Below are 27,498 nucleotides of genomic sequence, written 5' to 3'. Positions count from 1 at the left end.
GCATCTCAACAATGTTTACATGAAGTCATCATAGTCGTTACCGTAATTATTCGCCATCAATATCCTATGAAAATAGAGAATTACACAAGTAAAAATTGTAAATTAAAAAATCAGATACAAATACACTTGAACTCATTATCACGTACATTAAGAAATATATATATATATATTACATATATGCCTGTGTGATAAATACAAGTTTCAACGTTGTGTTAAGATGCCTTTACCATGCATGCGTTCCTTGAAATCGGCGGTATTTGACGTACAGCATAAGGATTAGTTTTGCATCTAAAAATTTATACAAAATACATAGAAAATACACGTATGTATATCCTTCTGCTAAGTTAGTTTATCACTTATGCATGTAAATTCGAAAATTTTGGTAGCATCCCTTTATTCAATAGATTTTCGGCAGCTAAGCCAGCAGCATAGGGTCTTATAGTAAAGGACTTTCCAATTCGGAGTTAATACTTGGTTGAAGTAATTGTATGAAATTCTCTCATTGGAAGCGGTCAGAAGAACAGCAAGTTTTGTTCGCAGAAGAGCCGGAGAACGATATTCTGAAGATTGTGTGTTTCCAAGGGTCAAATCAGACATGGTAAAAATCGAAAAATGCACTCTTGGTCGTTTGGTAAACACAATCGTAAATATATTACTGATAATGACATTCACATAAAAGTTGGCTCAGATGTTATTAACAGTGCTGCCAACTCATGAAAAAATAACTAGAGCGAAATTTTAATCCCGCGAAGTTTGACAAATAAATTCCCCTTACTCTATGCCCACAGTAGTATAACCGCCTTATACAACCATAATGTATACTTGGGTTGAAGACCCCATCTTCTTCCAAGCATACGTTTACAGGCATATAAAGCAATTTAAGCTTTCCTTACCCGTTCTTCAACATTTAATTTCCAGCTAAGTTTGGAGTCCAGAATTACCCCTAAGTAGTTTGGACTGGGTGAAAGTGAGAGGGCTTGTCCATTAATGTTTGGTAGAGTAAAAATTGGTACCTTATATCTGGTCGTAAATAGCATGAGTTCTGTTTTACGCGCGTTTAAACTTAGGCCACAGCCTGTAGCCCAAGAGTTAAGCTCGCTTAACGCCCTTTGAATGATCCCACTGATCGTATTGGGACACAGTCCTGATGCCATTAACACCACATCATCAGCGTACGCGACCACTTTTACCCCACTTTCATTAAGTTTTATTAAGATTTTACTAATAACTCATAACCAAAGGAGTGGATATAATACTCCCCCTGTGTCTTTCTGTTATGTTGCTATTACCCATATTTGCTCTGGTTTCTAGCATAGAGGTGATCCAATTGCTGATACAATTTTCCACCCGTATGTCTATTAACGCCCGTTGGATAGCATCAGTGCTAACGTTATTAAATGCGCCTTTGTTATGTGACCATAGGTGAGTTCTGGTAGGCTTGCTTGTGGTGATGGTCTGTCACTGCGCCGTGTGCACTCGCTTGTGTCCAGGAGCTTCAGTACGTGGGTTCGGAAACGCAGCAGCAGAACCAAGCTACCATCATAACTATTGCCTCACAAGATAAACTAAATAAATTGCACACGGAGAAAATTAGAAACTGCCAACATACGTAACTTCCACCTACAGTCCTAAAAGGCTTAGGAATCCTTAAGCCTGGCAGCGCATGTGTATGTCGTGTCGCTGTTCTATACCCACCCTACCTTGGCTTTGTAGTTGTAAATAAAGCCCCATTAGATCTTTTACACTTCCTCCGAAATCAGACCAAAATTATGAAAAATCTAGTAAATCATTTTCATTACAATATTTTTTAACACTATCAGATACAGTAGGTTCTGTTTTTATGCGGCTTTTTTTTATGCGGTTTTGAAATAGTGCGGTTTTTTTTTTAAATTACAAAATGCATGTCGACCTATCGGGAATTGTACATATAAACAAGATTCTAAACCAGCTAAGCAAAAACTCATCACAGATTACATCAGAAATGCTAACCCTACAAGTATGGAACCGCCTGCATAACTATCTAGATCAGACGTGTACATTTCCTCAAGTGACGAAAGTGATTTTACGCCAAATCCTAAACGAATGCGCAACATGTGGGTATTGTCTGATTCTATTTCTGACTTAAATTTATTTTTCGATTCTGACGTTTCTTAAATAAAGATATAATTTTCAAATATACAATATTTTGTTTATGCGATTTTATTTAATTATTTCAGATTCATGCGGTCTATGGAACGTATCTATAGTTATAATATGGGACTAGTGCCCTTTTTTATGCGATTTTATTACATTATTTCAGATGTATGCGGTTTTAGCACTTTTGAAACGTATCTAAAGTTTTACTATAGAACTAGTAGCTTTTTTTATGCTGTGTTTTTTTATGATGTTTCTTGCTGGACGTATCTACCGCATAAAAACAGAACCTACTGTATATCAAAAATAAGAATATTTTATACAATGGTGTACTAACATTATTTTGTGGGTGTACATTAACTAACTAAAACTGCCCTACCTCAACATTTTCTATAATATATATATGTGGTCATTAACCCGAAAAAAATATATTAAATAATATTCAATGTATGTATGTACATAAGGAAACAAAAAGAACGAAATGGAATAACCGAAAAGATCAAAGTGTGTACACGTACGTATGGATGTACATTATTCTGCATAAATAGGTTCTCTCAAACAAAACAAAACTGTCATTGCAAAATGCTACATACTATACTTCCATACATACGTCTACATGAATTTAAATGAGCGGGAGAGTGAATATTAACATAAAATAACGAATTAGCAATTGCACTTACATATTAGTGTCGATATAGCAGTCCAACGATGCGTAGAAGGCCTCCTCGCTGTGTGGTTGTTGCTAGATTTTTGTGCTTTGAATTACATTAGGTTATTCCTTTATTATGATAAATTCACTTTAGCTTTCTTATTATTTAAAAAACAAAATCTTCTTTTTTCTTTCTTTTTAATCGATTTCGGTTTCATTTAAGAAAAAAAATTATATTTATAAAATATTTATAAAGATGTAAAGGAAATAAAAAAACAAAGAACAATGTTGAGGGAGGTTAATGTTAGCATATATATATGCACACAAAAAAAAATTAAGAAGCAAAAATTATTTAACTATCATCTATTGATAGTTTTTCACAAAATTCATAAAAATTTAATAACTATTCACTAGCTTCAATATTAATTTAATTCAAAAGCATTTTTGTTGTTTTTTTTTTCTTTAACTGTGGCTGTTAACAGTTAACAACTGTTAAGTATTATATATATATAATATGTATATAAGCCGCTCGAAGAACCGCTCGGAAAACCGGCGTTAGCTTAAACCCATATAAATATTTTCACAAAACACTGTTTTTGTTTTTTTTTTTGTTTTTTTTTAAGGTGAAAGCTTTTATAATCCTATGGTACGTATGAGAGTTTATAGACGCATAGGAGTGGATGAATCCGATGTGGCAGTGGATAGTGACGGCCGATAGCCTTGAAATTTTGTTAGGTGAAAGTATATACGCATATACTTGTATTAAAATTTACTTAAAATTTATCGATTTTGCCTACGGTTATTAACGAAAAATTTCGGTGGAAAAGAACCTTACCAAAAATTATGATCCCTTATATGATGAACTCCAATTTATTCCTTTTTGTTTTAGCGTATGCTAGTTTTTTTTTATACGTGTGCGCGCCTCGATGGATTTGTAGTGAATAAAAATACGTCGGCTGGGCTTAAACTTAACAGCCAAAAAGGGAAACTTTCACTACTTTCGTTAAGGTAATCATGATCGGGTGGGACATTTTCTCGCTGTGTTTAATTTGTATATAAAAGACATACCTTTGTTTCGTTTGTGTGTATGAACATAAGGAGGATGGAAATTAGAAGAAATTAAAAATGTGCACATGTACCACGGTACACACCCATCCCAGTGTAAATATATCTAATACCACGTTCGGCAAGTAGATTGTTAAATTGGGAGGCTTTAAATTGTTTTCCGTTGTCACTTAGTATAATCTCCGGAGTTCCAAAGAAGCAAAAAACATGTTCTTTTAAAAAGTTGCAGATAATTGAAGTATTAAAATTCCTAATAGCCTTCAATAAGGGAAATTTTGTGAGATCATCAAAGACAATCAAAATTCCTGTATTTTCTTGCCTAGATCTGGGATATGGACGAAGTAAACCAATATATAACTTTTGAAACGGGCGTTGGACAGTATATTGAACAGCCACCGGTGGTCGTAAAGTAACATTAGGCGCTTTGCTTTGTTGACAAATATCGCATTGACCAACAAATTCTTTTACGTCCACAGTCATATTAGGCCAATAAAGATTCAACCGTAAACGCTCTAGAGTTTTTGCAATGCCTCCATAACATTTATTTGGCGGGCAATGGGCATGTTCTATTGCTTGCCGAACTAAAGTTTTTGGTATCCACAACTTCCAATTGAATGCTTCACGTGCTGGGTTTCCATCTGGATGTTCGGTTCGTTTGTAAACATGACCATCAATGATTTGAAGATCGGGTAAGCGGCTTTCATTATTTCGAATACTATTTATTAAATTTTTATATTCATCAGCAAAAAAATCGGACGAATTCAGATCAACAAGCGGATGGACTTCTAACTCATTAATTTCATCAAAATTCTGACGGGACAGACTGTCTGGCACAACATTTAGTAAACCTTTTCGGTGTTCGATTTTAAACCTCTATCCTTGTAGTTTAAGTGACCACCGAGCTAGTCTGCTTGATAGATCGGTTTGACGCATGAGCCATTGTAAACTGGCGTGATCGGTTACGATAGTGAAGTCTTGCCCCTCCACATAAGCTCTAAACTTTTCGAAACTAAGGATAGCAGCAAGGCACTCTAGTTCGGTGACGCTGTAGTTACTTTGAGCCTTACTTAATTTTTGAGAAAAGTAAGCAATCGGTACTTCGACATCATCGTCATAGTTTTGTGACAACACTGCACCAACACCGAGCTTACTGGCGTCACATTGAATTGTAAAGGGTTTCTCGTAATTTGGACTGGCTAGAACCGGAGCAGAGCATAGCATTTGTTTCAGTTGATCAAACGATTTTTGTGCTTCCTCATTCCAAGAAAAAATTTTACCTTTCTTTAGTAAATTGGTTAATGGGTTTGTAATCGCGGCAACGTTGTCAATAAAACGGCGGTAGCAACCTGCCATTCCTAAGAAACGTCGTAATAGTTTTACATTCGTCGGTACGGGGTAGTTTATTACAGCTGAAATTTTATCAGGATCAGTTTTGAGTGTTCCATCTCCAACGATATATCCAAGATATTTTACCTCTTTTATACAAAATTTACTTTTTTCTATATTTACTAGCGGGCCCTCACCCGCTTCGCTGGGTGAAAGAAAAATATGAATGAAAAGTGTTCTTTGTTTTTTTCTTATTTCATCATTTAATTCATGCTCGGCCAATATTTTGTGACTTATTCTAATAACAATGTTTTATTTATTTTAGTGACTTACTCTAATGATTGTAAACTAACAACTTATTCTAAAGCCTTCTTATACACAAAATTTTTGGTTTTATTTTCATGCGGTGTATAAATATAAAGTAACGATGGTTTCCCTACTCGAGAATATCCTACATACAGTTGCCCATGTCCAAAGCATGGATAAGTTAGGTCAATTCCACATAATTGAAGTGTTTGACCTTGAGACTTATTGATTGTAATAGCAAAAGGCGAATGGGAAATTGAAGTCGCTTAAAATCAAAAGGCAAATCTGTTGAAATCATTGGAATGCGCGAAATCAAAACATCTTCACCTTTAAATTTGCCTTTCAAAATTGTTGCTTCAATTACATTGTTCATTGTCCGTTTCACTGCTAATCTTGTTCCATTGCATAGTTTCGGCTGATTGATATTTCGCAAAATAATGATCACTGCGCCGACTTTCAATTGCAAACGATGTGGTGGCAAGCCAGGCAAATTAAGTGAATTCAAAAATTCAATTGGATAATTCATCGTCGGGATTTGTGAGTGAATCAATTGATTTATAGGTGACAACTTCACCTGGAATTTGAGTCAAAATACTGGCATTGATTTCATTGACATCGACTTTTTTGGCAGCTAATATAGCTCTCTCGCTTAGCCAATCTTGATTTCGATAGTTTTGTGCAATATTTGGGAATACATTTTGCACTAATTGTACTCTTGATTCTGTTACGGTGCAAAAATTAGTTGGAAGTGTGATCATGCCTGTATTCTTATCAATTGGCTTTCGTCCATTTCCAATTTGCAACAAATGTTCGGAAAATTCAGCAGCTGTTGGATCATTCTGTAACTGCACACGAACATTAGTAGTTAATGTGAGTTTTTGAACATATCTCCATATCTCGGCTGTTGATTTGGGAATAACAGGCAAAGTTTGTCGAAAATCACCGGCCAATAGAATTAGTGCACCACCAAATATGTTTGTGTTATTTCGAAAATCTTTCAGTGTTCTATTTAAGGCTTCTAGTGATTTTTTATGAGCCATCGTACATTCATCCCAAACAATAATGTTACATGTTTGTAAAACCTTTCCCATTACAGAATTTTTAGAAATGATGCATGTTGGTTCTTCATTTACTTCCATATTTAATGGTAACTTTAATGCAGAATGTGCTGTGCGACCGCCGTCCAATAAAGTTGCCGCTATTCCAGATGATGCCAAAGCCAATGCAATATTATTCTGTGACCGAATGGTGGCCAAAATTAACGACAACAAAAACGTTTTTCCAGTCCCACCTGGTGCATCTAAGAAGAATATTCCTCCTCTTTCATTTTCAACATTGTCTATAATTGTGTCATATGCCTGCCTTTTTTCTGAGTTTAATTTTGGTATGTTTGTTGCTACAAATATGTTCAGATCATTTCGATCATATTCTTTTTCACGTCTTAATTCTGCATTGTATGCATCACGCATCGGACGATTTGGTGCGATCATACCTAACTCACTCAGAGTTCTATTTGCAATCATCAGGCAAAAGTCTTCGATTTTAATTAATGCCTCATTATATATTGTAATTCATCTGTATAATTAAATTTGGATTTGCAGTAATGCGACGTACTTGATGTAGGATATCTTCTGTCATGTATTCTTGGTAAGTACTCAACAATTCTTTTGGGTTTGCTGGGAAACATGTAGCAATAATGATGGCAAAGAGTGTTCTTATTTGGTGTGGAGAACTTGTTGCACATGCATCCATAAGAGTTGCATCCCAATGATTATCATTTTCAAGCAAACTCATTTCTTTGCATGCTTGCTGATAAGTACAACAGAGATGACCATTAACTCGTTTCAAACTTTCGAATGATCTTGGGTCGGGAATATCAACTAAGAGTAAACATAAATAGAAACATTCCACTTTACTTGGATGCACAGTGTAAAGTCGTCCGATTGCATCACCCAAATGAACACCTGGATATCCATCTACAGGTATTCCTCGTTGCCGAACCCAGGACCTTGATGATGCATTCCAAGTATAATATTTAGGAACATTTGAATAAAGCAATGTTCTTGCAAATGAATCTGTTTCACATAAGTTGAAAAATGCAGTTAGTGTTGTTGCTGGTGGTCGTTCGGCCATTTGTTAAGCAGTATTTTCAGTGAAATAAACACTTTGTTCATTTTCTAAATGGACTGACAAATGAATAACAGCTGGATGGCGATCATGAATCGGAAATGATAATATTCTCCAAACTGCTTCGTTGCTACAAATGTATCTTCCCATTTGGTAATTAGTAATTTCATCATTTCGATTTACAACTCCAAACACTGCCATGTCACTTCCTTTATTGATATATTTGCATATGTATTTGATGGATTTTACGGAGTTACAATATTCAACATTTATATGTGCGTTAAATGTTTTCGATAATAATTTGGAATACGGAACTATCCAACGGTTATCGATCTCCACATCTTGATTATTTATTTTCACAGTGACTGTTTTTCCATTATCTTCTGGTGATCTTCTACGGTACAATGGATATCCATCATTTCCAATCATTGTTTCAGCAATTAATTGCCTTGGGTAGTTTTTTGAACATTTACCATCAACCATACATGGAGAATTTTGATTTAACGTACCACCCGGTCCATGAATCATGCTTTTGGTTACAGTAGTATGTAATTCTGGATCTTCCTTTATATCTGGAATTTCAGCACATATAATATGATCAATTTTATCTGTGGCTAGTTTTTGTTTTAACCAAATCAAAATATGCGCATGAGACAAGCCTCTTTTTTGCCATTCCACAGAATACATGAAACATTGTACATCTCCGTAAACTTTATGTTTTACAATGAAACCATTAGAGACTGTAGCTTTCGTCTAAACACTCTTACAGTAATGTCATGCCTATCAGTAGCTGATTGCCCAGTATATAAATGATTCTTAATATCATCCCATTTCGGATTCCATGTGAAAGTTATGAATAAGACGGGTCGACCATAATTTCTGACATAACACATTGCATCTTGGGCGTATTCCAGAGACCTGCATGGCTCACTGTTTTCTTGAGTTGTTCATACGCAAAATTTCTTGCTCACATTCAGTCAATTGAACCAAAATATTCGGTCAAGTGCAGTCAGCTCATGCAGGCGAACGCGTAGTTCAACTCAGTCAACACGTATGATCTAATGCCTTCGGCTCAAATCTAATCATTGAACAAAAAGCAGCATTGAATGAAATTAGCATCGGCCTTTGCGTTCAAACGATCAAACTTGTTCAAAGAAGTAATTGTCATTACTGTAAATAGCACATGTTCGAGCAAACGAGCGTTGGCGTACAATGTACGCTGTAAATTGGGGTTCGTATTTGAAAGGATTAGTTGGTTTCAGCAATGTTTCCTTATTTACATTATTTTCTTTCGTGTTTTATTATAAGTTTTAAGAAAAAAAACATATAAGAAAATATAGCGTTTTTGCTTTAAAATTTTGCTTTTACTTTGCTATCGTTAGTTAAGCAAAAACTCATGCGGAATCATACGTGTTCAAACCGGCTCATTTGGCTCTATAGCCCTTTTATTCTTGCTCAAAAAAATGAATGTATAGCCGAACGAGCAAATACCCGAAACGGCTGCTATGAAGACGATTGGTGATAACATCGGAGAGCTAAAACACAGCACATGATTTGATTGAGCTGAAATAAACAATGACAATAACTTATTTGAACAAGTTCGATCGTTTGAACGCAAAAGCCTGTTTTTTTGTTCAAGCGAAGCGTATGAATGTTTTACACTGAGCCGGTGGAGTTCTCTGGCGTATTCATGCATATGCCTTGGACTGCCTGTATACGATGAATGTATTATTACCATTTGACCAATGTTGTTAACGTTGGTATCATTGTTAATTGCATCTCGTAAATGTATGTATTGTTGAATCTAATGTAATTCAATCGCTCTGTTTCTATTTTCGCATACATGTCAACAATATACTGATGAAATAATTTTCGACATTTTAAAATGTGATTCTCTTGATTTTCTCTTATCATGATTCTGTATGCATAATAATTCATTGCGCTTACAGTTTTATTTGTTTTTTTACCATTTGCTGGATTTATTTGTTTTATATCAATCGAATAACCATCTTCACCAACAATCAACATCAACAATTGCAACCTCGTTGCTTGAAGTTGGTTGATTGTATCTTCCACGATGTTCGCCGGCAGGCGTTTTATTTGCATACATTTTAATTTTATGATTATCAGATGACAATTTTTCGATTGTTGTTTTAAAACTTTGCACCAAAACATCGTGGGTGTGTAATAAATCTTGTAACTCTCTCATAATGACTCTGTTTATATTTCAGGAAAATACACACCGTGATTCAAGTTCATCATCGTTGTCATTAATGAAATAAATTTCCAAAAATTTTGACTCTTGATCGGGTAGTGGTAGTAATGAACCTATTAAGTAATATGCTTGCCCTTGAATCAGAAAAAAGCCATAATTTGTGTCCATAAAATCTAATGATTCATTAGATGTTTCAGCGAATGTTGTTGAACGTTGAAGTTTAGCTAATGGTTCGGGCGGATATTGTAACGAACTTTTCCTGCAGCGCAACACATGCCTGGTGTTTCAGTTTTGAATTTCAATCCTTGACAAAATCCGCAAATTTTATCCATACTTCCAATGACAACGTATTTGTGAGATGAATAATCAAGTTGTGGATTATATTGAAATGCTGCCCCATTCAAATTTACAGAATTGATATTTATTGGCCGATTTTGAGAACGTGACCTAGTACGATCTCTTTTTTGACTTAATCGATCAGCATGATTTTCCTCACTTTCATTTTGTCTGTGATTTTGCACATTTCTATTGTGACGTGTATTACGTTAATTGCTACTTTTCTTGTTTTTAAACTGGAATTCAAATTAACATACTGTTAGCGCCATCTTTTAAAAATATAATTTAACTGTGAGCACGCGTTGAAATGAAAATTACACAGAACAGAAATGGGAAATGATCAGCTAAAATAATATATATTTTTGAAATTTTTCTTGAAAATATCCACGGAAAGTGTGAAAACAATCTCTTTTCTTAAATATCTTAAGTAAAAACTTCTAAAATATTAATTATTTTTGCCGATTTCTGTCGTGTGTATTTTTCACACCATTTATTCACTGTTTCACTTGTTATCAATCATTTGCAAAATATTTTGTAAATTTTTCGTGAAAATATCGTTGGAAAATGTGAAAACAATCTCTTCTCTTAAATATTTCTGACGCACTTTTTTTATCTCTTTGGTTGAGGCCTGGAAACTGCTTCACTTGCACACTTTACCAAATAAAACACTTTCTTGTTAGTTTTAATACTTACTTTCACTAAGCACTATTACTAATAACCTTTGGTATTCTTCTAAGAAAACGGCCTTATTTAAGTACTTTTTTAGCGATGACCTGATAAGGTTCGTTGAGCTAATGGTTTTGCTTCGGTTATCCCGAAGTGTGAGTGTAAGGAAGAAGTATTTAAGCAAAGTGTTAAGTTAGTCACAGCAGCATTGTGTTACGATTAATTATTCCAGCTGTGCCTGCTAATTTGTATGTTTCTATTCTATGCGAATGCAGGCGTGCAGCCACTGCTGTATGAATTTTTGTATATGTATGTATGTTTTCATTCCATTGAAATGTATGTAATGGAAAGAAAATTTAGGCATAAATACTGCTGCGTTAACTTGTACATATGTGAGTAAAATGTACGCTCCATGCAACTGTTTACCATAACAACCACACGCGTAAAAAGAACGGTGCCTCGTGTATACTGTGTGTTGATGATGAAGTAAAGGAGATTTTAACCAAACATAGTTACAAACCTTCTCCTCATGTGTCTCTTCAATGTGGCAAAGTTTGGTTAAAATCGGTTGAGCCATTCTCCGTAAAGTTCATCACAACGCGAAAAACGGCTGAATTGTTATATATATAGATGTGATTGGATATACCATTTTAACTGGTTGTAGTACATAAGAATGCAATCTCTTAACCTGAAGGCGAGTTCCCAATTGGTCTATATCAAGAGTCCTTATTTACCCAGCGAAAAGAAAAGTCCTCTTTTCATTAGCATTTATCAACAACTTACAATGGATACTCATGTGGTTCAAACACATCCTAGGGTTATCCAGGTCCACGTTTTGGTCTATATCTCGAAACCCTACTTACGGAGGGGCATTAAAAATATTCTATACTATAGCAATCATCAACAGCTCCCATTTGCTACCCATATTGTACAAACACAACCAAAGGTTACCCGGGTCCACGTTTTGACCTATATCTCGAGACTCTAGTCACGGAGCGGCATCAAAAATACTCTGCACTATAGAAATCAGCAACAGCTTCCATTTGCTACACATATTGTACAAACACATCCTAGGGTTACACGGGTCCACGTTTTGGCCTATATCTCGAGACCCTAGTCACGGAACGGTATGAAAAATACTCTATACTATAGCAATCATTCGCAGCTTCCATTTGCTACCCATATCGTAGAAACACATCCTAGGGTTACCCGGGTCAACGTTTTGGCCTATATCCCGAGACCCTAGTCACGGAACGGTATGAAATATACTCTATACTATAGCAATCATTAGCAGCTTCCATTTGCTACCCATATTGTACAAACACATCCTAGGGTTACCCGGGTCCACGTTTTGGCCTATTTCTCGAGACCCTGGTATCCGATTCTTAAAATTTTAAAACACAAACCATATACTGAATAGTCCAAACAAAGCCTAAAAATTTGGTTAAAATCGGTTGAGCCATTCTCCGTAAAGTTCATCACAACGCGGAAAACGGCTGAATTTTTATATATATAGACTAGCATCACCCAGTGGGCTTCGCACCACCATACATAAAATGTTTTTTTTATATCGCAAGAAATTTTTCATATTAGTTTTTCTTTATAGAACTCGTAAAATGTTTAAACAGTTGAATTAGTTGATTTTTTTCATTCAACATACTTTCTAAAGATGTCACAATAGCCTTTTCTGTACTTTTTTAAAATTTGATTGTGGTGGTCACCTATATACAGGTAAGGTGAAAGAGCCGATAAAAACTTGTAATTAAACTTTGATTCTTTAATTTCCATTTCAATTTTTTACGCTAAATAAATTATGCTAAAATAAATAAAGTTAAAAATATTTTTCCAGTTCCTTGAATGCTCCAGTTTTTATTATATTTTCGCCCAAAATTAATATTAACATAATACACTCACAACCTCAACAGTACAACAGAAACGCTCATAAGCGGCTGTGTATTTGTTATTGTTCTTCCCATACAGGCATTTCGTATGAGAGGAAACCATTACTCACATAAAATATCATAACTCAGGAACGGCTGCGCCGATTTCAATCAAACTTCACACACACCACCTCCTCAAAGATAGAAAAGAACTCTAAAATTTTTGTGTCAATCGGTTCTTGAGTTATAAGATTACCAAGGAAATGTAATATATAACGACAACTTGAAATAACCCAGGCGATCAGCAGTGTGGTTAGGAATTTCAGCTGATATAAGGCTATCGATTTGATCCGGAGTTATTTTATGTACCAGCCAAATTAGTATATGTGCGTGCGGAAATCCCCTTTTCTGCCATTCGATGGAGTACATATGGCAACGCACCTCCCCAAATGCATATAATTTCTCAATTAAATCCATAAGTGCTTTACATTTTTGCCGAAATGGATACTCATGTGGTTCAAACACATCCTAGGGCTATCCAGGTCCACGTTTTGGTCTATATCTCGAGACCCTAGTTACGGAGGGGCATTAAAAATACTCTATACTATAGAATCATCAGCAGCTTCCATTTGCTACCCATATTGTACACACACATCCTAGGGTTACCCGGGTCCACGTTTTGGATTATATCTCGAGACTCTAGTCACGGAACGCTATGAAAAATACTCTATACTATAGAAATCATCAACAGCTTCCGTTTGCTACCCATATTGTACGAACACATCCTGAAGTTATCGGGGTCCACATTTTGGGCGATATCTCGAGACCCTAGTTACGGAGGGGCATTAAAAATACTCTATACTATAGAATCATCAGCAGCTTCCATTTGCTACCCATATTGTACAAACACATCCTAGGGTTACCCGGGTCCACGTTTTGGATTATATCTCGAGACCCTAGTCACGGAACGGTATGAAAAATACTCTATACTATAGAAATCATCAACAGCTTCCATTTGCTACCCATATTGTACGAACACATCCTTAAGTTATCGGGGTCCACATTTTGGGCGATATCTCGAGACCCTAGTCACGGAGCGGCATCAAAAATACTGTATACTATAGAATCATCAGCAGCTTCCATTTGCTACCCATATTGTACAAACACATCCTAGGGTTACCCGGGTCCACGTTTTGGATTATATCTCGAGACCCTAGTCACGGAACGGTATGAAAAATACTCTATACTATAGAAATCATCAACAGCTCCCATTTGCTACCCATATTGTACGAACACATCCTTAAGTTATCGGGGTCCACATTTTGGGCGATATCTCGAGACCCTAGTCACGGAGCGGCATTAAAAATACTCTATACTATAGAATCATCAGCAGCTTCCATTTGCTACCCATATTGTACAAACACATCCTAGGGTTACCCGGGTCCACGTTTTGGATTATATCTCGAGACCCTAGTCACGGAACGGTACGAAAAATACTCTATACTATAGAAATCATCAACAGCTCCCATTTGCTACCCATATTGTACGAACACATCCTTAAGTTATCGGGGTCCACATTTTGGGCGATATCTCGAGACCCTAGTTACGGAGCGGCATCAAAAATACTCTATACTATAGAATCGTCAACAGCTTCCATTTGCTACCCATATTGTATAAACACATCCTAGGGTTACCCGGGTTCACGTTTTGGCCTATTTCTCGGGACCCTGGTATCCGATTCTTAAAATTTTAAAACACAAACCATCTACTGAATAGTCCAAACAAAGCCTAAAAATTTGGTTTGGATAGGTGAGCCCGTTCTTGAGTTATAAGATTACCAAGGAAATGTAACTTCTTTTTATATATAGATTACCATTTTTTTCACTCATGGTGCATCGTAGCTTATCGCATATGAACGGAAAAAATAAATCCACAAAACATAATTTCATTTGAACATTCGGATTTCACTTTAAATTCTCAAATTTCGTAAGAAATTATTCACTGTTCCAAAATCCACTCCAAAAAAATTCACAAGAAATGTTTACCCTTTGCACTTACGGCTTCTCCTTATGGCGTCCAAATCAGAAAGAAATATTGACACATTGTAACTCACTCTGTCAATTTGACAGTTCAGCTCCGCCCCAAGGGTTAAAAAAGTAAACGACATTATGGCTGGTTCAAAAGAACGCTGTACGCGTTGCCGGAGTTTCGAATTACAACCAAACTTTAAGAAACCCATTTTCAATACTTGCTTAACAACGTGTGTAAGTTTGGTTTAATTCGGTGCAAAGGCACGGCGGGTCCACGTTTTGGCATATATTTCGAGACCCTAGTCATCAATAGGTATGAAAATTACCCCGTATTAAAGCACTTATCAACAGCTTTCATTTGATACCCATATTGTACATACACAACCAAAGGTTACCCGGGTCCACGTTTTGACCTATATCTCGAGACCTCAGTCACGGAGCGGCATGAAAAATACTCTCTACTAAAGCATTCACCAACAGCTTCCATTTGATATCCATATTGTACAAACACATCCTAGGGTTACTCGGGTCCACGTTTTGGCCTATTTCTCGAGACCCTAGTCACGGAACGGTATGAAAAATACTCTCTACTATAAAAATCATCAACAGCTTCCATTTGCTACCCATATTGTACAAACACATTCTAGGGTTACCCGGGTCCACGTTTTGGCCTATATCTCGAGACCCTAGTCACGGAACGGTATGAAAAATACTCTGCACTATAGAAATCAGCAACAGCTTCCATTTGCTACACATATTATACAAACACATTCTAGGGTTACCCGGGTCCACGTTTTGGCCTATTTCTCGAGACCATGGTATCCGATTCTTAAAATTTCAAAACACAAACCATCTACTGAATAGTCCAAACAAAGCCTAAAAATTTGGTTAAAATCGGTTGAGCCATTTTCCGTAAAGTTCATCACAACGCGAAAAACGGCTGAATTTTTATATATCTATATTTATTGTTAAACCAGCCTTCCTTAAGTGATAAGCAACTTCGGATACGACGGACATGTGTATGCTGAAATCTTCTGACACAATTAAAAGATCATCTAAATATGCAAAAACTTGGTTTTTTAATTGAGGAGGGATAACGCGATCCATTAGGCGACAGAGTGCTTGAGGGGCGTTACATAAACCAAAAGGCATGACACAGTATCGGTAAAGCGGACCATTAGGAACGGTAAAACAGGTGAAGTCTCGAGAACTATCCGAGAGAGGTATCTGCCAGAAAGCACGACGCAGATCCAATGAACTTATGTATTTTGCTTTCGGTATCCTACTTAATATTCCATCAATGTGAGGAAGAGGATATGCGTCCGTGATAGTAACGCTAATCACTTTTCGTGAATCAAGGCACAGACGGACTTTATTTGGCTTTTTCACTCAAACAATCGGACTAGACCATGGGCTATTCGGAGATTCTCCAATTACACCTAATTTGAGCATCTCGTCGATTTCAGCGTGAACAAGGTCTTCTACTGCAGGGGATATTGGGAAGTATCGTTGTTTTATCGGACGGACACCAGGTTGAAGTTCAATTACATATTCCATTAAAGAAGTTTTTCCTAATTCTTCTTTCTCGAAGCTTGGAAATCTATTTTCAACAGCGTCTAGCTATCGTTTCTGTTCATTACTTAAACAAAGTGTATTTTCCTCACGTCTTGTTTGAAGACAAATTTCCGAGATAACATGTGGAGCAATTTTAAATTTGCTCCAAAAGTCGACTCCAAGTATAACTTCTTGTGAAACGCTCGGTACAACAAAAAATTTTATTATATGATTCTTGTCTTCAAGTACAACATTTAAGTCTACCGTACCAAAAACTACTTGTTCCTTTCCATCTGCAGTACAGACAGACGTTGTGTGCTTGCATATTTGTTTTCGTTTGCAAATGTCTTCCGCTAAAGATGAACCTAAACAAGAGACTTGAGCTCCGCTATCTAAAAGTCCTAAATACTCGGCATCCAGAATTTCCATTTTAGCATAAGGCCTTAAGTCGGAAGATTTGTGTTTAATGGAACAAACAAGATGATTCAGGATTTTTCGATTATTTTTAATTGTTTTCCAAAACTTTCTTAAGCGTACCGAAGATCGGCTACTAGTTGGTGACGGTTTATTGTTGGAATCAAAAATTTGTTTTCTGATCTTGTAGTAATTATTAAGTCGAACGTCATAGGGAATAATTGTATGCACATACGGATTAGTTTTATCGAATTTGTGGGCACGTATGAGTGACGTTGAGTAATCATCGTTTTGGGACTTGCCTCGTCGTAAAAGCGCTTTCTTCACATTTGATTCTTCTTGTCGTTACGAGGGTTCTGTGTTGAAACCTCGCTCATTTTCAAGTTTCCCGGACTGCACGATGGGCATTTTGGTCGATAAACTTCTGGCGTTCCACAGCCATAGCAAAAGACAGTTCTGTCAGCCAGGTAGTCAAAATATCTGTGTCCTTCGGTTTTGCAGTTCCAGCAAATTAATTTAGAATTACAAGGATACCTCGTAATCTCGTTGATTTCGCATTCTAGTTGTTCTCAAACAGCATCTTCGACTGTTAATTCATTGGCAAAGCGACGTGAATATTGTCGCTGATTTAAAATTGGTAATGAAGGCTTTCACCTTTCAGACAAAGTCTGCGCAATTCTGCTATGGAATTTATTTGTACATATAACAATTGTTGTCGCACTCGAGGTCTTAAATTATTTTGCAAAATTTCTACCAGTTCGATTTCGGGCAAAGGGGATTGTAGTGATTCAACAATTTTAAGAACTGCATTTCTAAAATCATCAAAACTTTCGATAGCCCCTTGTTTTCTATTGCGGATTAGTTCCTTAATTTCAAAATCGCTTCTGTGTTGCTGAAAATTGGTACGCAATGCTTGGCAAAGTGAAGGCCAGGTGACACGTTCAACTGAGCGACAATATCTATAATACCAATTCTTTGCTTCATTGATAAATAGACTTTGCACATGCTCACACAGTAAGTTAAAATTTCCCCCTAATGTGTCGATCACTTGACACTCAATGCGGTACAAAAAGCTATCTACTGTTAATTTTGATGAGCCGTCGAATTTTATATCCCAGTTGGATACTAATTGGGCTACTCTACCTGAGTTGGGAACATTAGACATGTCACTGAATCGTAAATTACCAATATTTCTGTGAAAATTTTGGTTAGAATTGTTTGCTAAATTCGGAATATCTCTAGGCCAAAAAGGAGTTGCGTTATCCTGATGTGTATTCGGTTGGTGAACGTTCACATTTGGACTGATGTTAGCTGCAGGTTGAGATGGTTGACCATTTAGGTTTACCCGACCTAATATGTTTGCCACGGTATTTTCGAGGTTCTCTTCAATTAGCTGTGAAACACGATTTTCCAAATCGTTGAAAAGAGTTGCCTGTCGCACTGATATCACTGCGGTTACCATATTCCGTACTCGGTTATCTTCCTCATTGGAGCTGGTATTGCCATCTTGTGTATTGGGAACAGGTAAGCTTGCTGCACCATCAGAGTGATGTTCTTCATTATGTTCCGCAGCAGGCAATTCTAAGTCTCTAATAGGATTGTCTGATCGAAAAGCTCTAGCCCTAGTACGCGCACCAGTATTTTGTGAAAAATCTCTGCTATTACATTTGGCATGGCACTGTGGACAAGACGTGTTTCTTTTAAGCCAGGTTAAAAGACTTGATCGGTGGAAACGATGAGAACAAACTGTCATTAAAATATCATCGCGTTCTGAAAAGCTGACTTTGCATATTGTGCACACATTAGCCTGTGGTGGCAAATGCTCATTACTATGACGCAAGGACATTTTGAAAAAAAAAAATTAATATATTCACGAAAAAAAAAAATAGTACTAATTCCAAAAATTCGATTCAATTTAATCACGCAGTCTCGTGAAGAAACTAAACAAAGAAAAATTAAAAAAATATACGGGTTAAGTGGTACACACTCAATCAAATTTGGTAATACCCTGTATTGAAAAAAGAAATTTACTAAACTATTAATCCAACAATATTATAATAAATCCAAAGACGATTATTTTATAAGAAAAAAAAAAACAAATCAAAAGTATTCTTGAAAAGCTTTAAATAAGTAGGTTGCAAAGCAAAAAAATTCTGTATCAACTTGCTTTAATCAAAAGCAAAAAAAAAATCAAGTATTCATATATGAAAAATGACTGCAATGGTCTGATTCATCAGTCGTGTGATGATCTGGTTGGCTTAAGAGATCCTAGGCTAAAGTAAAGTAGGTAGTCAGTATGTTGGCAAAAAAAAAAAAACAAATCGGTTATAATCTTATCAATCAAAAATTATAAGGTTCCGATTTTTTTGTTTGTTTTTAATTTAAAATAACTAATTATCAAAATAAAATTGTTATGAGAAAAAAAATGTAATTAAGACTTTTGTAATTATGTAAATTGACAAAGCTACTGGTCACACTACTACTAAATTCCAAGTAGTCTATAACTAAAAAAAAAAAAAGCCTGAAAATGGTTAATCAAATTATTTGCGTCGTTGTTGTTATACAATATCCTCAGCGGTCAAGTCCTTAGGCATAAAGCCTGTCGAAAATTGCAATTCCAGCGTTGAAATTTTTGCAGAACAAAACTATAAAACCATTTAGCTATAAACTATGAATTCAAAAGTTTACATATTATTTTTATTAATTACAAAAGCAAATCAGAAAGGAAAAAAAATTATTCCAAGTAGGAATAGTGTTTTGGAGACCACAAATAGTGTTGAGCAGTTGGCAGCTACAAATAGCCGCAGTCTTGTGGGCCCCACGTTGGGCGCCATTTTATCTGTTATGTGACCATACGTGAGTTCTGGTAGGCTTGCTTGTGGTGATGGTCTGTCACTGCGCCGTGTGCACTCACTTATGTCCCGGAGCTTCAGTACGTGGGTTCGGAAACGCAGCAGCAGAACGAAGCTACCATCATAACTATTGCCTCACAAAGATAAACTAAATAAATTGCACACGGAGAAAATTAAAAACTGCCAACATACGTAACTTCCACCTACAGTCCTAAAAGGCCTAGGAATCCTTAAGCCTGGCAGCGCATGTGTATGTCGTGTGGCTGCTCTATACCCACCCTACCTTAGCTTTGTAGTTGTAAATAAAGCCCCATTAGATCATCTACACTTCCTCCGAAATCAGACCAAAATTATGAAAAATCTAGTAAATCATTTTCATTACAATATTTTTTAACACTATCAGATATATCAAAAATAAGATCAAAGTATGTATACGTATGTATGGATGTACATTATTCTGCATAAATAGGTTCTCTCAAACAAAACAAAACTGTCATTGCAAATTGCTACATACTATACTTCCATACATACGTCTACATGAATTTAAATGAGCGGGAGAGTGAATATTAACATAAAATAACGAATTAGCAATTGCACTTACATATTAGTGTCGATATAGCAGTCCAACGACGCGTAGAAGGCCTCCTCGCTGTGTGGTTGTTGCTAAATTTTTGTGCTTTGAATTACATTAGGTTAAACCTTTATTATGATAAATTCACTTTAGCTTTCTTATTATTTAAAAAACAAAATCTTCTTTTTTTTTTTCTTTTAAATCGATTTCGGTTTCATTTCGGTTTTCATTACTTTATAATCCAATGGTACGTATGAGAGTTTATAGACGCATAGGTGTGGATGAATCCGATGTGGCAGTGGATAGTGACGGCCGATAGCCTTGAAATTCTGTAAGGTGAAAGTATATACGCATATACTTGTATTAAAATTTACTTAAAATTTATCGATTTTGCCTACGGTTATTAACGAAAAATTTCGGTGGAAAAGAACCTTACCAAAAATTATGATCCCTTATATGATGAACTCCAATTTATTCCTTTTTGTTTTAGCGTATGCTAGTTTTTTCTTATACGTGTGCGCGCCTCGATGGATTTGTAGTGAATAAAAATACGTCGGCTGGGCTTAAACTTAACAGCCAAAAAGGGAAACTTTCACTACTTTCGTTAAGGTAATCATGATCGGGTGGGACATTTTCTCGCTGTGTTTAATTTGTATATAAAAGACATACCTGTGTTTCGTTTGTGTGTATGAACATAAGGAGGATGGAAATTAGAAGAAATTAAAAATGTGCACATGTACCACGGTATACCTTCTATGTCAAGAAAAGCCAAGGTGTACTGTTTGCCTGCTAGAGACCCCTCTATTGATGGGATTACCTCGTGAAGCGCAGTCTCCGTCGATTTGCCTTTGAGGTAAGCATGTTGTGCAATTGAAATACTAGAACTCTCCAGCGAGCTTCTAATGTGTATGTCTAAAAGCCGTTCAAATGTTTTTAAAAGGAAGGACAAGAGACTAATTGGCCTAAAGTCCTTCGCTGACTCATGTTCCCTTCTGCCTTTCGCATGAAGATGACCCTAAAAGGTTTCCAGCTATTCGGAATATAACCTAGGATTAGACACGCTTTGAAAATTTCCATTAGCCATGGCAGAATATTATCAAGAGTTTCCTGTAAAATCTTGGGAAAAATCCCGCCAAGGCCTGGAGATTTGAAAGGTGAAAATGATTTGATTTCCCATGCAACCTTCTCTTGTGTGACTTTTACATCCGCAAAATCCTATGGGTCGTAGCGGCTCCGCCGAATTCTCCCAACATCGCTATCGTGAGCGCTACATCCCAGAGAATGAGTATTTTAGAGAAGTTCTAGAGACTCTTCTGCCGTAGAAGTCCAAGTGCCATCTGGCTTCTTGACCCAAGAAGCCATTGAATGACCTTTGGACAAGATACGGCTGAGCCTCGCAGAATCTCTGGTAGATTCGATCGAAGAACAAAAATCTCTCCGGCTCTCCTTCTTGGCGGCCCTAGTTGCCTTTTTGTACTGTCTCCGACTATCTCTGTACAGTTGTTAATTACCTGTTGAGTAGCTGAGATTAAAATTTGATCTGGCTTCTTCCCTCGAGAGCTCATTGCTCCACCAGGGAGGAAATGTTTTTTGCTATATTTAATTGGACACGACGTCTTGTAGGCCCTACTGAATGTCTTCTCCAATGTTGTAACCCTACTCTCAAGGCTTTCCGTGAGAGTGATTTAGCTGATCGGAATTCCTCCCAACCTATTGTTTACAACATTTTTAAACTTTTTCCAATTAGTTCTTAGTGGGTTACGATGCGGTAAGGGTGAATCCAGCTCGTAAAGGATCAAGCTGTGATCCTAGAAAGGATTTTTGTTGGAAACCCTCCATTTGTCTACCCTTACTGAACTGTTTTCGGACAGTAAAATAACATCAATCACTTCCGCCCATCCCCTAAAGTACTCCGTACTAAGAAAGGTGAAAGTGGGTGTGTTCCCTCTGTTACATACCGTCAGGTTAGAATTAGTAATAAAGTCGTAAAACGACTTACCTCGTTCGTTAGTCTCCGGGCTGCCCCATAGAGAGTGCCTTGCGTTGGCATCGCATCCGAGTAGCAGGTTCTTATTTTTAGCTTCACGCACAGGCCGACGAGCCCCTCAGGTGATGCTGGCCGATCATGCGCCTTGTAGATGGACACCGTCAGCGGCTTCTATTTCCTCAGCCGTCACATCCTGTGAACAATATGATGGGATTAAAAATATGTTCAAATGTTTCTTAGCTCCCAATACAAGATCTGGGGTTACCTTCAGTCCGTTTGTAGAAAAGGTTATGGTTGTTTCCAGTAAACCCCTTCACCTCGGGTTTCTGGATTATGGCGATGTCAACGTCCTCCTCCGCCAGGAGAACGGTTAGGTTGTCCATTGCAGTCCGCGAGTGCTGCAGGTTTATTTGGACAACCTTGAGACCCATGCTGCTGGTCGATTTACAATTTGACGGCGTCACCAAGCTGCACTCCCGGATGCTGCTCGTTAGCGTCATCGTTTTTGGTAGAAGCGGCGTCGTCAAGTTGCATGCCCGTGAGCAACTCGTTGCCGCCGTCAACCTCGTCCTGTTGATCCTCCGGATTTGCAGAGCGGAATATCTTCAGTTGAGTTTTCCTGACGCCGAACCGAAGTTTGTTGTCCGCTTTGCCCAGTGGCTCGCTGCTCTCCTACGATATTTGGAGAAGGAAGGACACACTGTTCTTTTGCGGAGCCTCCGCTTTGATGATGCTCCAGTCATCCATCGGAACAGTGCGGTTGTGTGCCTGCAAGTATGGAATAAGTTGCTTAGCATCGAACTCCATGTTAGGTATCCAGATGCGAGCCCTCGGCCGTCGAGGGATTTCGCTGGCCGGGATTAGTTTGAGCCTCAAACCTTTGCAGTCGTTCTGGATCTTGCCCACAACTGTTTGCAGGAAGTTCAGAGAGAGTTGATCATCGAATTTGATCACCCTGTATCCGCGGACCACCTCCATGGTTTGCGATGACGTGATCGACGACAATGCGAGACAGCCGTGCCTCAATTTCGGACCACTTCTCCAATGCAGGTTTACCGCCACCTCGTTAAATGTCCGTTTGGCTGGCTTTAGTATTGAAGCGGTGTGAACCGACACCTTGTGCTTCTTCGTGAGTTTGTCGCTTTCGTCCCGCGAACGATTGCGTTTCACGGCTTCTGGCTTCTGGGTGGCCTGGAACGCCAGGTACTCATCGACCACCTTTTGGCACCTTGCCTTGTCGGCCGCGTCCTTTGGTTGAGCTTTCCCTTCGGCCTAATTTTTGCTTATTCTGCCGAGAATAGCCAGAGACCTCTGGTAAAGCTTATACCTGGACGGGCCTTTTTTAACGTTTTGACGCTTTTGCCCCTTGGCATCACTGGATGGTTGATTTAGGGTTGATGGCGTGCTGTGGTCCACAGCTTTGCCATCAACCGTCTCTTGGCTGGAGGCCAAGAGTTCGTCCTCTGAGGGAGTTCCCAACTTCCTCAGTTCGTTATTGTCGGTCCATGTTGTCCATATGTTCTGTCAATGGGTGCGCCCGCTTGTCCGTCCGTTTGTCCGTCTTCTTGTCTGTCCGTTTGTGGATGCTATCCGATTTTTGTTTCTTATCTTGGTTCATTATATATACACTGTTTCGTACGGTCACCTGCCCCGTCAAAGGGCTGCACATGTCGCCATGTGCGGTGACCAAAGAGGATATCGGGGAAATAGTTGGTCAGCCATGGCGGCGTCCCATACCATGGTAAGGCCACCGGTACAACCTGAGGGTTGAGGGAGTTTTTTTAAGGAAGTTTACATCTTCGACCTGTGTGGTTCGCGGGAAATGTCCTCCTACCACACATATCTGGGAGGCGTTCTCCTATCCACCACCTGGGGACGCGCCCTCTAGGGAAAACTGGTTCCCCCGAGGGCACGAAATATTAGTTTAAAATAAATATTTTCAATGCAAAAATGTCAAGAAGTTTTTAATAAAACAAATATGTAAACTTTTTTAAATGCTTTAAAACCTTTTGCTTTTTATTCGTTCTCAAAGCCATAAATATGTAATTTTTATCATCGGTCATAATTCAATAGCCAAGTACTGTACATGCCTAGAACTTACCGCTTTTAAGAAATATGTTTTTACCATGAACACTTGTGTGTGTTTGTGATAATTTTCTGTGAAAATGGATAGGCTTTAATTGAAAATAAATATGTATATAAAAGGAAATATTTTGGAAAATAAAGATAGAAAAATTTTAATTTCGAAGGTGACGCAACGAGTTTATATTTGGACCACAGCATCATCGTTTTAATAACCAACAGGATTTAGGGTTTTCATCATATCATTTGGTTCCTCTCTATGTGTAATTTATTGATTCCATGAACTGAATCCTCTTTTAAGCAATTAAGTATTTGGGATTTTCTCCACAACATTTATTGACGCAACAATAAGGATTAAGGATTCTCCCGGCAAAATTTTATTGCCGCATCATTATTGTAGTGGTCCCTCGATCCGGATTGTATAGACAAGTACTTTCATATCGCTGCGGCTACGTGAATGAGGCCGTGACGGTGACCAACTGCCTGCCGTTGAACCAGCTGTACTGGTGGCGAACGACGACGGTTAAATTGGCGTGCGTAAGTAGTGCGGAGCATTTGTCAAGTAGCTGTACGTATAAATACGTGAAATATCTTCACCACAGGGACGGCCGTATTCACGTAAGATTAGTCCGGAACTAAGGTGCGGTAGTGCTTTCGGCTAGAGCAATAAAGTGAACCATTAAAACTCGGCGCTCTGGAGCACGTGTACATATCACGCAGCGCACTAGAGCTTATACGATCGCATTCAGTATCCGTAAAACCACCATTACCGTCGGCTGGTCCTCCACCATTTAATATTATGCCGGATTCAGACCAACCAGGACCACAGCGTGGTACCTTGTAGGTACATTTCTTCGCCATCTCCGAATGGATCACCGCATTTCGTACAACGTGAACATGCCGGATGAAAATGATGATTATCACCTGCTTGTAGCACTTTTCCGCTAATAAAGCGAATACAGAAGGCACATTTGATACCAAATGATTTTTGATAGCTCTTCTCACAGTACGTCACACCATCCTTGCCCATATATTAGTCGTTTAGTACAACATTACGTGCTTTGCAACGGAAACAACAAACATGCCACGGTCGATCAACTTTCTCCTTCTTTCAATAATTCACCGCATCCAGCACAGTCGTTCGGGCTATAGTCTTCTCGTCACTATTCATCTGCTCACCGTGTTGGCCGTTAAGCTTTTAGAACTGGTGAAACCGTGAATTCCTTACGGGACGTTTCGGCAGTGGTCGACGGCTGTGGGATAGGCGAAGAAGAAGCAACTGGTATACAATTTTCAAATAACACCTCTTTGCCGGTATTTGTTACCTTGCTTCTTGATTTAAAAGGGTTGCTACATTCGGAGCACATGAAACACTTTTAGTGATACGTCTTTCCCATGGCCGAGACCACTTCACCCTCGACATACTGTTGGCAAGCGGTACACCTCATGCCGTGAAGACGCTGATAGTCGGGAATGCAGCAGTTAACACTATCTTTGGTAAAGAATCCGACAATGGCGAGCGAAAGCAAGCTTTGTGTAAATGCTTATTGGTCACACCTAGCACCTCGCCGGAACATTTTTTATCGCATTTAGCACAATACATTTTTTGCTTTCTATTGCTCGATTTCGCGGTTCTCAAATACACCTTCTCTGTCTGGTACAAATTTACTCAATATCACGTTGTTGTTATTTTATTAAGTTGAGGCACCGCTGCTGTATGTTCGAAAAGCACCATACCAATATAATCAGTCTCGCGTTGACGGAACACCACTCAAATTGGACAATTTCTTAACCACTACTCCGCTAATGATACCACATACACATGTATAAACATATATCAACGATTACCGACTAACCAATTGGCCAATTGACCGATTCCAACTAGCTTTTTATCCTTAGATTTTTCCCCAATCGAAACCCTTGATATCCAATTCTAATTAGTAAGCACCTTTTTGCCCTTTATGGAGCAATAACTTATCTTTCCCGTATTTATTACTTCTCAGATAGTCTACCTTCTCACTTCCATTATTTTAATATGTAAAGCTTCCTAACGACTCACAAATTACTGGACTTTAGTTTTGCAAAAGCAAATATACCGACAACGAAACGAATTTACACCACTACTTTAGTTCCAAAACGCAATAACTTTGCATTTTTTCCGAAGATGCGATACCGCTTATTAGCGACATCACTAAATTTTATTTTTCTAATTTTAACCATAAAACATGCCACTGTCGATCCAACACCTAAATTGAACCGATAAACCTAAATTGAACTGTCAAATTTGTTAAAGCGAGTCGTTGTTATAAAATTCGTAAAGCAATGGCACAAAATTTGTTATATTGCTAAATAATTAGAAAACCACCATGAAACTGTTCATTTTATGTATGTATTTATATACAAAATCACCTGCTCTTTTCCTAAATTAAAGCAGTGCTCGAACCTTTAGTGGTATATGAAAAAACGCATATGACATTATATCTTAATATTACAAAAATATATCCATCGCTCTGTGAAAATGTTGCGTATTTCATTTGGGAAGAGAACAAGAAAAATACTTCCACATATTATATATTTAATAAAAATATATATTTAATATAATGAAATAGGACGATTTAATTCCATATTTTGTAACAATTAAAGTTCAAAATCAGCTGACCCACACTCACCCACAATTTTCACAAACATGGTATAAATGCGAGAAAAGAAAACGCCATTAGTTTGGTTACTAAAATTTGGATGAACTCTCACAGAGTCTCAATTGTCAACTTTTCCCCGAACGAAGTATCGGTCTTCGGATGGCGCCACCTTTGTGATCGCAAACCTTCACGTACTGCACCACTAATATAAGAAGTGACGGCAAATAAACCACAAGAATTAAAAAATGTCCACTTTCCACACCACTAACGTGAAAATTGATAACGAGCAAGGATAAGTCAGACGGATTTGATGGACGTAGTGGCTCTGGCTTAAATATTTTTAGTTTCGCTAATTTCCGACGGATTGGCAACATTTGAATAAAGTCGTTGATACAATTTTAAGCAGTTTTATAGCGACATTATAAACTTAAACTCTGCTATTGTCTCAGATGACGTTTTTGGAAAACATTTTTATTTAGAAGAAGCATGACTTTGGAGGTATTTTCAAAGCTATACGACTCACTTAAATCTTAATATTTTTCCGAAATATTTGGGCTGAAGTTATTATACATTTTATAATTCCGATGAGAAAATAGCACCGATTGTTTTTGTATGGAGAGTGATGCACTCTAACGTGTATACATACCGTATGTTTATGGGTATAAT

General features: G+C 37.6%; 1 pseudogene; it reads right to left on the bottom strand.

Moving 5' to 3' along the window:
* Positions 1–57: 57 nt before the first annotated feature.
* Positions 58–27,498, bottom strand: LOC128869153 (actin-binding LIM protein 1-like; annotated as a pseudogene).

Source organism: Anastrepha ludens, chromosome X, assembly GCF_028408465.1.
Source record: "Anastrepha ludens isolate Willacy chromosome X, idAnaLude1.1, whole genome shotgun sequence".
Taxonomy (NCBI): domain Eukaryota; kingdom Metazoa; phylum Arthropoda; class Insecta; order Diptera; family Tephritidae; genus Anastrepha; species Anastrepha ludens.
This window is presented reverse-complemented; position numbering and strand designations above follow the sequence as displayed.